The sequence below is a fragment of the Apaloderma vittatum genome, unplaced genomic scaffold (genome assembly GCF_000703405.1).
Source record: "Apaloderma vittatum isolate BGI_N311 unplaced genomic scaffold, ASM70340v1 scaffold10296, whole genome shotgun sequence".
Taxonomy (NCBI): Eukaryota; Metazoa; Chordata; class Aves; order Trogoniformes; family Trogonidae; genus Apaloderma; species Apaloderma vittatum.
This window is the reverse complement of record NW_009722282.1, coordinates 379-12,938: the sequence shown is the minus strand read 5'-3', so window position 1 is coordinate 12,938 and position 12,560 is coordinate 379.

The following is a 12,560-nucleotide window of genomic DNA, read 5'->3' as shown; positions in this document are numbered from 1 at the left end:
ATTGCTAGGGGAAACCTGACATTCCTTACAAGCACTATTTGTTACTAGCTATCCATGATGGGAGGGAATAGCATTTTCTATAGGGAAACAGAGATGTACAGCTCAGATTAAGCTGCATGTTTGTTACTGTAATGCAAATCATTGTGGTAAACTTTGGCTTGTGATCGCTGCCCTATTTCTAGGTAAATTAATTTGATGTTTTATTAATTTATCCATACGAGGAGATCAACAAAGGCTGGCTGGCTGAACTCTGCTGTATGACTTTACTGCAAGTACCCTGCAAACCAGGACTGGGATCTCCTGGAGTTTCCCTTACCCTGTACCCACAGGCCGGAAGGAAGGCTCTCCTCCCGCCTGCTCAGGAATGAGCTACCAGGTGCTCTCCCCAAGCACATGCTGCTGGGGCAGCTACTACCTACTCTGAAGTTTAAGTATGGTGATTTTTTTCATGGTTAAAAAAATAAATAAGCAATTAAAAAAAAATATAAATAAGCGACTTTTCGACTTGGACTTCACTAAGCCTCAAAGAAATTCCTTTCTAGGAAGCTCTTAGACTTTTTTTGGTTAATGACACTTGGTAAATACTTGGTTAAGTCTTCCTCAGCTTGCTTGTGGATTGCCTTTCTTCCAATAACATCGGGGTGCTTGGTCTGTGCTATGGATCTGTGTTTGCAGTCAGCCCAGTCTGCAGCCCACACAGCTAAGCCATGTCCCAGATTCCCTCCACGCTCCGTGCTATTGCTCAGGTGTTCTCCGCTGTTCTGCTGATAACTCGCAAAATGCTGAAATTATTTTTAATGACCACGTGGTATTTCAAAATCAGCTGGGTACTTTCCTTGCCCTGGTCTTGGAAAGCAATCTAGCACCAAGAACAGGGACTGGTCGTGGGGTGAACAGCAGTCAGGTCCTGCACAGTGAATTTGCACTCTGCACTTGCTGCCTCCTGGAGCCACAGTTTGCGGTCGCCGTGGAAGGAGGGGGTGCGGTGCAGGGATGCCCCTCTTTTAAAGTCCGATGAAGGTATATGCACATCAGAGACTGATTTTGTATAGCTATTTCTGGAAGGAACCTCCTCCCAAACTTTCATAAATCTTGAACTGGGATTTTCTGCTTCTCTCTCATGATTAGTTTCCAGTGTACTCTGAGCCATTTGCATTGCATGAGGGAGGAGTAGGGGCTCCTGCCCATGGCTGCAGCCAGGCCACCCCAAACCCTCACATGGTCTCACATCCTCTGGAGCAGGCGATGTCCTCTGGGCTTTTCCCAGACCCCTGATGAACCTCAGCTCCTCCTCAACCTAGGCCATGATAGGGTGCGAACCTGTGTGCGACAGCCTGGAGCACTGCTGACAAGGGCTAACTGGTGAAGGGGTGAATGTACGGACCAGCCCTACAGGACTTACTTACCTAAGTAGGTACCTCCCTTGCCATTTCGGAGTGCGCCCGGAAGAAAGATGCCACCAACCCTCAGCAAAGCTTCATGTGCATTGGGAATACAGCCATACTGCCAAGGCACCCAGCCACGGCCACAGAATGATCCAGGGTTGGGCACAGGTAGAAAATGTTCAAGGTAAAAATACTGCTGCTCCTTGCATGGTGGGCATGCCACCATGGAAACTGGCAGAGGGAGGAGGATCTGCTGTATTCCCATGCAGAAATGGAAACCTCTCTCTTAGGTTTGGACATGGATCATAGAATGTGTTGAGTTGGAAGGAACATTTAAAGAGTTATCTAGTCCAATCTCCCTGCAGTAAACAGGGACATTTTTAACTAGATCAGGTTACTCAGAGCCCCATCAAGCCTGACCTTCAATGTCTCCAGAGATAGGGCCTCCACCACCTCTCTGGGCAACCTGTGTCATTGTCTCACCACCCTCATAGTAAAGAATTTCTTCCTGATGTCTAATCTAAATCTACCCTGCTCTAGTTTAAAATCATTGCCTCTTGTCCTATTGCTACATGCCCTTGTGAACAGTCCTTCCCCAGCTTCCCCACAGGCCCTCTTTGGGTACTGGAAGGCCGCTACAAGGTGTCGCCAGAACCTTCTCTTCTCCAGCCTGAACAGTCCCAACTCTCTCAGCCTGTCTTCATAGGAGAGATGTTCCAGCCCTCTGATCATTTTTGTGGCCTGCTCTGGATCCACTCCAACAGGCCCATGTCCTTCTTGTGTTGAGCGCTCCAAGGGAATATAACCACACCTGAGCTCAGCCAGGACAGAGAAGGACATTATTGTACAGTAAGAGCAGTAAAATGTTCATAAATCTTCTTAAATGGTGGATAAAAGACCAGATCTGCTGAAAGATTAATGCAGCTCTATGGGAAAACCTGAATGCTGGGAGCTGCAATGGTTAAACAATGAGAAAGAAAAAACTAGTAGCCCATGGAAAGCAGCCTGGGCAAGGGACCCTGAGGCTCTGCAGACAGGAAAGAGAGAGAGCCCGCAGCTGTGAAATACTGCTGCCTGCTTTGGGGCCTGAAATAATCTTGCTTAGGGCTTTGGCTCCCGAGAAAGAGGGATAACATTCCCCCTTTGTACCCTAACCTGCATGCCATCTCCTTCCTTCCCTTCTCCTCCTCTGCTCCTGGAGTTGGGAAAGATGTTGGAATGGAAGCCAAGCTCCAAGGGCCACATAAACCAGCATTAGTGGAGCAGCATGTCTGCTAGAGCCCTCATTATTCCAACATCGTCCACCGAACCTCTTCCACTCGTGTTTTTTAGAGAGTGTCAGTTTTGGCCATTTGTATTTTGCCGTGAGCTGTACTTGTCTCTGCTTTGAGGTTTCCCACAAGGGTACCCATGGCTAGGGGTGCAGGGTGAGACACAGGACCTGCTGCTAGAGCCCCAACGGTGCCCACGAACTCTGTGCATGTTGCTCTCCACGTTAAAAGCGTATGAGCTTGAAAACAGAAGCCACTGAGGCTCAGATCAACAGCAGTCAGCCCAACCGCTCCTGCTTCCCTCCATACAGCACCGTCTGGTGGCACCTGCTGACAAGGGATTGCCACAGCCAGCGGCCAGTCAGAGTAGGGTTATGTCCAACTCTAATCTCCCTGAGGTTTCCTTCCCCCGCCCTCCTTCCAATAAACTCCTGCCTCCTTCATGCCTATGTCTGTATGAACCACCCGAAGCCATCCATCCTTTGAAAGCAACAGTAGACTGGCCTCAAAAAGAGCCACAAGGTCAAGGATGGGCTCATCATGGTCAATAGCTGCAGCATCTCTGAATGGGCTCTTTCAGCATGAGGAAACAGGAGTACAAAAGCTGGCTGTGTTAGGTTTTGTTACTTGCAGCATTTCCTACAGCAAAAAGAAGGAAAAGCCTAAGTAGTCTCTTTTTTCCTAAATCTGCCACATTCCCTGGCAAAAGTCCTTCCATAAAACCCGCGGTAAAAAATTATTCATTCCCACCTCTTCTTTGTGAAGAAATTATCTGATTCTTGGCTATTATCATGTAACTCTCATCTGCACAAACATGAAGCAGCAACGTGTCCATTTTTTATGAACAAATAACTGCATTCCCATGAAAATCAAAACAAAATTCATTTATAAGAGTCACCTTTACTACCTTAGCAGGAAATGATGTTTTCTTCTGAGTCTGACATTTGCCAATGAAGTGGGCTCAAATTTCAGCTGAAATTTGCACCATCCTAATAAATAACTACAGAGAGCTCAGGCTAGTCCCTGGTACATTTTACAGCCCTGCTACCAAGCTCTTGGCGAACTTTAGAATCATAAAATCATTTAGGTTGGAAAAGACCTTTAAGATCCTCAAGCTCAATCATCTGAGCCCATGCTCTGCATTCTGGGGCCATGGTGGGGTGACACTAGTAGTGCTGCTGTGAACAAGGCCAGACCTTGCTCTCTTCTTCCACAGCTGAACTTCGCTAGGAACTGGGGACAGCAGGGAAACATGGGGTGGTATTGCATGGACATCCCTAGGGAATGCATGAAAATAAACAAGGGAAAGAAGAGAGGAAGATGGGTGGTGCTGGATGGAGAAGAAAGGAGAAAAAAAGGAGTATAATGGAGAGATAGCCACTTCCCAGATAGCCTCTGCTCACCATGCCCAAGATGTTTAAAACAATAAGCCGATAATGGCTAACAGAAGAACAGAAGCTAAACTTTCTGACTTAGCCTGCTGTTGGGTCCATGGATAATCTTCAAAGAGGAGCTACAAAATTTAAAAGGAATTAAGCTCTGGGAAATATTAAATCTGGTACACCTGGTTTACAAAGGGGTTTGTTGTTGAGTTTTTTTCTGGATGCTGCTGTGTTTTCGTTTTTCTGTCAGAGTGCCAAAGGCGATTCTCTCTGTCAAATGTAGATTCTTGACCTTCTAGTTGGGTTGACAAGAGAGTTATCTCAGGGTGTGTCCACACCTGTCAGGCAATATTAGGCACAAAGTAGAGCTGTCTGTCTTCTTTAGCTAAAATGGTTTCACAAATACTTCATAAAAGCTTGTCTTCACAGTGCAGAGAATTGCCTGTATTATCTTGGTGCACTCAATATTGAGATTGATGACAACTGGGGTCATGGGTTAAACTGTCTGATCCTGACAAGCCGAGGCAAAGGGAAGAGGCGGGAGAGCAACAGGATGGCTGCTGAAAATACCTGCGAGAGAGATCAGACCTGAGAGCAGTCAGGGCGAGCCAGGAACCCGGCAGGTTTCTGCTGTGACTCACACGTCAAATCCCGCCGATCGAGACACTGCCTTGCGGATTTGGCTGTGCTCGAGGATCACCGGTTGTGACATCGGGCAGGTTTACCTCAGCTCCCCTAAAATAAAAGCAGAACTTGCATCTCTAGTTATGGCACAAAAATCTGATGCAAGGGAGCAGCATTCAGGAGATGGGAACCAAATTGTTGTTTACGCAAAAGTCTTAGCTATAATGAAAGGCTATTAAACTAGAACAAATTCTTTTACACCCACCCAGCCAAATGCTTTCACCAGCTCCGAGTTGCCAAAGGGGACCTGAAAGTGAGTATCTAGCCCATCAACCTTCATAATTCTCTTTGCTCTGGGTGAAAGAAAAATGATGGAGGAGCAAAGAGACTAGCCCATGGCTGGCAGACACCATCATCTTAATGGGGGCCAGTTTTTGGCACATGCCTGACAGGTACAAAACCAGTGCTGTAAGAGCTGCAGCTGGTCCTGCCGCAGAAGGTGCTTGTTACCTTCCTCATGAGCATTTGCTGGGTTATTCCCCCACCCCTCAACATGTAAAAGGGCAAAACGAGGTAGTTTGCACCACACTGTAACAGGTATTGGACTGTTTTTAAAAGTAGTAATTGTTTATGTTAGGCAGCTGTAAGGTGCCTGTTACTTTCACCTTTGTAAACCAAGCGTGGCTTTGATTGAACTAGCCCATTGAGGGCAAGAAACTTGAAGCCTGAAGTGAAGTGAAAAGAGACAAGGTTATTGAACAGAGCAAGCTGGATAAGAAATTTCTGTAAAATGGAAAAAGAGGGAAAAAAAAACCCAAATATGATGGGAATTTCTTTCTCAGAGCTACGTTGTTCTTTTCCAGAGACATCTCTACCAAGTAAAGAAATATCAGAAATTGGTATCCTGATAAAGAAAAGATGCAGATGTGCTAAACATATGCTGGCATGATGTTAGTGGCTGGAGAAGCAGCAAGTGGTAGCAGTGAATTCAAACTTGAGGCAAGCACGCGCTTTACTGCATTCCGCCTTCCCCTAAGTGCAAAGGCAGTGGTAGTGGTTAGTCCCCCTTCCCATGGGCATATTTTCTTGCTTTAGTGCAAAATCCTCTTCCTGGCTGGAAAAGGATGACCCTGGTTTAGGGAAACCCTGGCTTGCATTTTCTGAGCTGAGTCGTGGTCAGTGGATTGATGCACAGACAGTGGGAAGATGTCACCAGTCGGTTACAGAGATGGAGCCTGCTGGCCAGCCTGTGTTTTCTGGCAGGAAAAACAAGAATGTCTTGGCACAGGTGGAGCCTCCTTGTATCTTGATTTACTGTATCAGTATGGGTGCCTGCCTACCTGAAAGGCAAGGCAAATTCTCAAAGGGCTTTTACCCAAAACCAGCAACACTGGTCACTTTCCCTGTCCCCAGTCAGAAAGGAGGTGTTGTCACCCCAAAACAGGCATGCCAAATGACTGTGGTGCTTCCTTGTTCTGCTATCTGAGGAAGTGTCCCCAGATCTGTGCCACTGGGGGGATCTCTGAGAAGCCAACAAGCGTGAACTGCTCCTCCAGCACTTCGTGCCAGCTAGCCCATGCAGGGATGGACTGTACAATTTTTCACCAGTGCAGTACTTTAGAGCTCTAGTTTCAGTTAAAGATGTGGTATTCCCACCCTTTTTAGGCCCACATCTGAGACATTCGGCTAAGACTTGCCAAGGTTGCTCCAAAAGATGTTCTCAGCTCTGGTTCTCACACCCTGTATGCTGGTCACCTTGTCTGCAGAATGACTTGTTGCACAGAATTCTCTTTTATATTTTATTTATTTTTTTTTCCCCAGATGGATATTGCAATAACAATCTCTGCTTAAATTCCTTTAGAAGGTGGAAAGGTTCGTTCCTAAGCCCTGCTTAGGATCAGAATATACTTGCAGAATGAAAGTGCAGGGTCACCAGTCTCTTCTTTTGGTCTCTGGTCTAATGGGGTCCCTGCAGGAAAATCGAGCCAACACAGGTTGGAGCTCTCAGCTTTGCATATGACATGAACAAGAGTTTCCCATGGACATACACTTTGCCTATGTATGGCATTTACATTTGTTTGCTCTTAGGGATATATGTATTTCACTGTAATTTCGTTCTCCTGGTTGCAGCTCTGCCCTGCCCGCAGCAGTCACGGGACTTGCCTTGCACTACATGAGAAGGGGCAGTAGGAGGCAAACACATCTATTCAAAGCACAGAAAATTCAGATTAAAATGCCAAGGCTGGTGGAGACCTTCTGATCTCCTTGGGCTGACTTTGGGATCAGTGGCAACGTGAGAACCGCCCAGGATCACCTGCACATCTTGGCTTGGCTGAGTCACGGGTCAGCAGAGCCCCCATGCTTCAGGCCATGGGCTGTGAGAGGAAACATGAAAAAGAGCAGAGAAACAAATTTCATTGCTCTTTCTTCCAGAGCAGTCATGAAAATGAATAGCCATTTCGTTCATAATTTCTTTCCATTACTGGTAGGGGAATCATAAAAACAAAATGTAATTTTTTTGATATATCAGTTCAAGAGACGCCTGAATGTGTTTTCTGTGATTCTTGCAAGGCAATGCCACAAGAAGAGAGTTTAGGCAAACTGGTGTGCTATTTCAACACCTGAGAGTGTTGAGCCCTTTATGGTTCCAGTAGAGCAGAACCTCAGAATTTGAAGCAAAATCCTGTCTCTGTCAAATACATAGTCTGAGCTCCTGCCTTAATATCTGGCTGTAACCTGGCCAAAAGCAACAATCAATGTCATGGCAGATGAGAGACAATTATAGGTTGGAAGGCACATAAAAATTTCTCTATTCTAGAAAAATATTTTTAGAGGATTAAGATATAAACATAACCTTCTCTTCCCTCCTTGTTAAGTTCCAGCCAAGAATTTCCCATGTAGGGAATCTCTTCTGGACCCATTTACCTGCACCACCGTGATGAGCTGTTTACCAGCTTTTTGGCTTCAAAATATCTTTAAGTCTTACTTCTCTCTTTGCTACTTCATAAATAAATTAAATTAAAGGGCTTTCCAACCTGGAGCAGTGTTATTTACCTGTATAGATGTAGGCACCTGAGTTTGAATGTGGAATCTGTACCCTGCATTAAGCATGTCCTGTACAGTGGGAACTTGTTTTCCATGTCTGCTGGGAGGTGTTTTTCTCCTGGTCAGAGCAACATCCCCAGCCTGTGTAGGCTATTGTTAAGCAGACAATAGATAATTGTCTACCTACAAGCTCACCTATCCAAGCGATAGTCACCTCATTGCAAAGATTTAATACCACTGCCAAAGATTTTCCTGAAGAGGAAGATGGGCACGCCTGCCATAACCAGGGATCTCCTCTCCTCCCTTGGGTTGTATCCTGCCTCCGGGATCCTTCTTGATGCCAGCAAGTCTGAGTCAGGTAAAAGCGCAGAGCTTAAAAATGACACACTCAGCTCTTTCCTATGCTGCTTATTAGTTGGGTGTTTAGTTTGGACCTAACTCATCACTCCTCACACAGGAAACTCCCATTGACTTAACTGGGAATTCTGCCTTAAGTCTGAGCAGGGCTTCTGGATGGAGGATGGCAGGACAGGACTGAGCACAGAAATGTTTGGCTCCTACCAGAGCAGAGATTGTCAAACAGCTATTTCCAGGAAGATTTATAACAGCAGGTCCCAAGGAAATTTACAAACATGAGAAGTAGTATTATCCCCTTGTTACAAAAATTGGTTACCAAAACAAAAAGGTGAAGCTAAAGGAGGTGCTGTTTTAGGAGTTATTGGTGGTAAATCAGTGTCTTCATGTGATGCAAACTAGATGAATGCAGTGCTATGTTTACATACTGCCACACTTCTGGGAAGACTTGTGAGAAACAACTACTAACAACCCGCTTCCACCATCTTGCATTTCTTAGATGCAAGATGCTATAACTGTTCATGTTCTCCGCTGTTTTCTGAGATTGCTCCTGGTTTTTCTCAGGGTATGACAAGAAAAGCACATGGCCTGTGTGTTACAGACATACCTGCTCCTGGCCCTTCTCCTACCTGCACATCTGCAGCAGCAAGGCCAGAAGCCAGAGCTAGCTTACATCAACACCATATCTGAGCAAGTCTGTCCAGGCTCATGTAGCTCTCAACTGGGGCAGGAGAAGGGGCCAGCGCTTCTCAAGAGTTATCAAGGTCTGTAAGCTCTGGTCTCATTAGGGCTGCGTTTATGCCCTATTTGATGACAGCAGGTGCACCAAGCTCTGCATCACTGAGCCATCACTGTGAGTCTCCAGCTTCAGTCAGCCTTCCACATGATGCATATGTGTTCAAAAGAAGTCCAAGCATCTTGCAGCTGGTAGTTCCGCGATGGTTTGGCACTTTCTTGACAAACACGCTTCAGCCACCTGCAAGCCCACATAACAGTAAGAGCAGCTTCTTCCCGGGAATGAGGCAATTCAGCTGGGAAGCATGCAGGGTTCCCTTGCCACGTAACAACACTGGACAGACAGAAGAGAGGGAAGGTATCATTTCTTCTTATATAAAACCACTAGAGAGATTTTTAAAAGCTTTCTGATAAAAAAATACTTTTCCAAAACCTCTCACAGAAGAAATCCTGAGTAAGGTACTTGCTGACTTACTGTCTGAATACTGTATCTGAAGCAGATCATGTGCTGACACACCACGTAGGCTATGAAATTGTGTAACTTGCCTTACTGTGTACAAATCAGGGATGCATAAGATGCATGTTTTTCACCTCAGTCATTCATTTCCATCCATGTGGCCTTGGATGAATTCTGGGGAAATACTCTTTTCCCAGAGAGTTTTTAGTAAGATGACATTTGCAGCAGGCAGAGGTACCACACTTGAGCTCTGGATCAGTGCAGACAGATGGAGAATATGGCTCCACCAGGTTTGTTTGGCTTTCTGCTCCTACCTAGAATAAATTATGCCATTTGCTGCAGACCTCCTGCCACCACTCCTGCACTTCAAAGAGAAGTGTTTAAATTTTCAGGGGTTTTGTCCCACTAGAAAGGTAAACTTTTGCCTTTCCAAACACTTCAGAGGCACTTAGGCATTTCACTTCACCCCTTTTCTTACTTGGCCATGACAAGATAGTACTCTGGCCTCTCATTTGTATTTCTACTGGGAAATACCAGGTTGGCTTTAGTCTGGCTATAGAACTTGATCACTTGGAAGAAGTCACAGAATCACAGAATCATAGAATCGTAGAATATTAGAATCATAGAGTCTTAGAATCATAGAATGTGTTGGGCTATAAGGGACATTCAAAGGTCATCTAGTCCAGCTCCCCTGCAGTGAGAAGGGACATCTTTAACTAGATCTGGTTGCTCAGAACGCCCTCAAGCTTGACCTTAACTGTCTCCAGAGATGAGGCCTCCACCACCTCTCTGGCAACCTGGGCCAGTGTTTCACCACCCTCATAGTAAAGAACTTCATTCTAATGTACTGCAGTCCCTAGAAGTCAGAGTGAATGACAAGGAAGAAGATACTGTTCAACCCCAAATCATAAATAAAGCAAGATAAAGTAAAACCCCTACAATTCTGAGGCAAAAGGAGTGTTTGGATGAGTAATAAGATGGGAAAAAGGGGAATAATGGATGACAAATGGTTTGTTCAGAATACACTCGTTGTCCACAGCCTTTCCTCAGACCCTTGAAACAAGGGGACTCTCTTAAGCAGGAGGAGTCTCTTGGTGTCCAGCTCAAGTAATCCCATCCCTGGCTTTTACAAGGTTGGCACTGAACCCCCAGCACACAGTGTATTTTGCTTTGTGCCACAGGTGCCATGCTCCATCCCACATGTTTCAGACAAATTATAGCACATTCCCTTTCTTTACCTTGTCATTACGCTTGTGTGTGACACAATGTGCGTGCAAGTTGGGAAGAACAGTAGGGAGCCAGTGGAGGGAGGGAAGGAGGGAGGGAGGGCCAGCCTGCGAGCGCAGTGGTGAGGCTTCAAGCAGTGTGAGGGAAGAGGTGATGAAAGCAGGTGCCCTAACAGGAGAGCAAGCAGGGGATAGGGAAGATGTTGACAGCCGGCAAGTGTTGCTGAAAGTGCCTTGCAAGGGGAGGAATATGACTGTGCGGCATGTTTCGCCACACTGCTTGCTTCTGAGATTAGTATTGAAGGGAAAATGAGCTCAGCTAATGGAGAGACTGATGTTGATGCCTTGACCAAAGTCTGCCAGGCATGCTCTGCTGAACATGTGTTTTTTTTCCAGAGGCAGCAGAAGGATAACAGATTTGAAGCTTGGGAGTTGCGGATCATAGGCAAAATGTGGAGTCCCGCATCTAAGCACTCAGTATGTATCTGATGCAGAAACCTGAAAACAGTCAAAAGGCTTCATTTGGCTTCTTTGTTCTTGCAGGTAGGAATAACCCCCCCAAAAAAACCTATCCAGTCCCTTAAATTGTCTGGTGACTCTGATCAGAAGTTGAGACGTCAATGTGATGTGTTCCACACAAAGGCAACACAAAGGTGAGCCCTGCCCAGGAGAGCTGAAACGCAAGTATGATGGGCAAGATAAAAGGCTGATATAATACAGAGAGGAGGAAGGCACAAGCTAAGAATAACAGAGGTATGACAAGATCATGACAGTAGTTTCAACACACCAAGGCTAGTTCTTTCAACTGGCAATCAGTGGCTCAGGTGAACTTTGGGAAGCAGTTTGAAGGACAATGAGGATGTCAGGGGTTCTCTTGCAAAGCCTAGGGCTGAATGACAACGTGAAAGGTCTCCTTTGGGATACTGACAGCAGTACCATCAAAACTATTGCCGGCTGAGGCAAGGGGTGATTCGAGATCCTGCTGTGCTGGGTATTTTCGAAGGGGTTAGGAACCTGTGAGCCAGAACTGCTCCTGGGTCAGACTGACTCACTGTGATTCTGGCCAATTTATTTTATCTCTAATTTCCACTTTGATAGAACTGATTTCACACAGCTTGCCTCCTTATAAAAGTCTTTGGGATGCTGATAAATTTGACCTTCCTTGGTACAGTGCCTAGATAGCACTGGGTGAAACCCAAAATGTAGGGAGTAGGAATATCAGAGGAGCTTGACGATTGTACTGTGCCTCAGAGAAGGAAACGGATGAAACTACATGGAGAGTGCCACAGGATTTGAACGAAGTTAGAATCAAAAGAATAATAGTTTAAGGGGGCCAAAAGTGCCAAGCGATGCTGATGCAAGCAAATTCAGGAGCAACATGTAAAACACTGTAGATTGTGCACAGTGCAGAGTGTGGTGGCTGTAGCCTCCTCAGTTGTAGCTCTATGACCGCTGCCCGGCAGAGTGGCCGCTGCCTCTTCTCTCCTCTCACTCTCCTCTGCCTCTGCCCTTCCCCCTCTCATTTCCTGCATGAAGATTTTATTCCCTGTGCCCTTCACCTTTCTAGTGCATCCCCACGTTTTGCTGCCCTGCATGAAGATTTTCTTCCCTGTGCACTTCACCTTTCTAGCGCATCCCCACGCTCTGCCGCCCATTTCCCTGGTGCTGCGGTGCCCGGCTTGCCAGGGAAAGGTGGAGGTCCTGCTGGAGTGGTTTGCACATCAGAGAGATGTCCAGGGGCTGCAGACAATTCAGGGACTCAGGCCCCATTCTCAGCAATGAAAGGCTTGGTTTTGCTGTAGGTTTGAGGGTTTCGTTGGATGGTGGTGGTGAGATCCCTAAATCCATCTTCTGACAAGTGCAGCAGACACCTTGCTGCCAGTGCCTGCAGCTCAGCAGCCACCTAGTCACACGTCCCAGACCAGGCAGTGCTGGGCAGAACTTGGCTCCCTCCATTTCTCTTTGTTCCTTGCCCATTTTTGCCGAGCTCTTAATGGAGCCCCACAGGCAGCAAGTGACCTGGAGCATGGACGAGGCCAAATATTAAACTGTTGGGAAAAAAGCCAGAAAAGTTAGCAGTG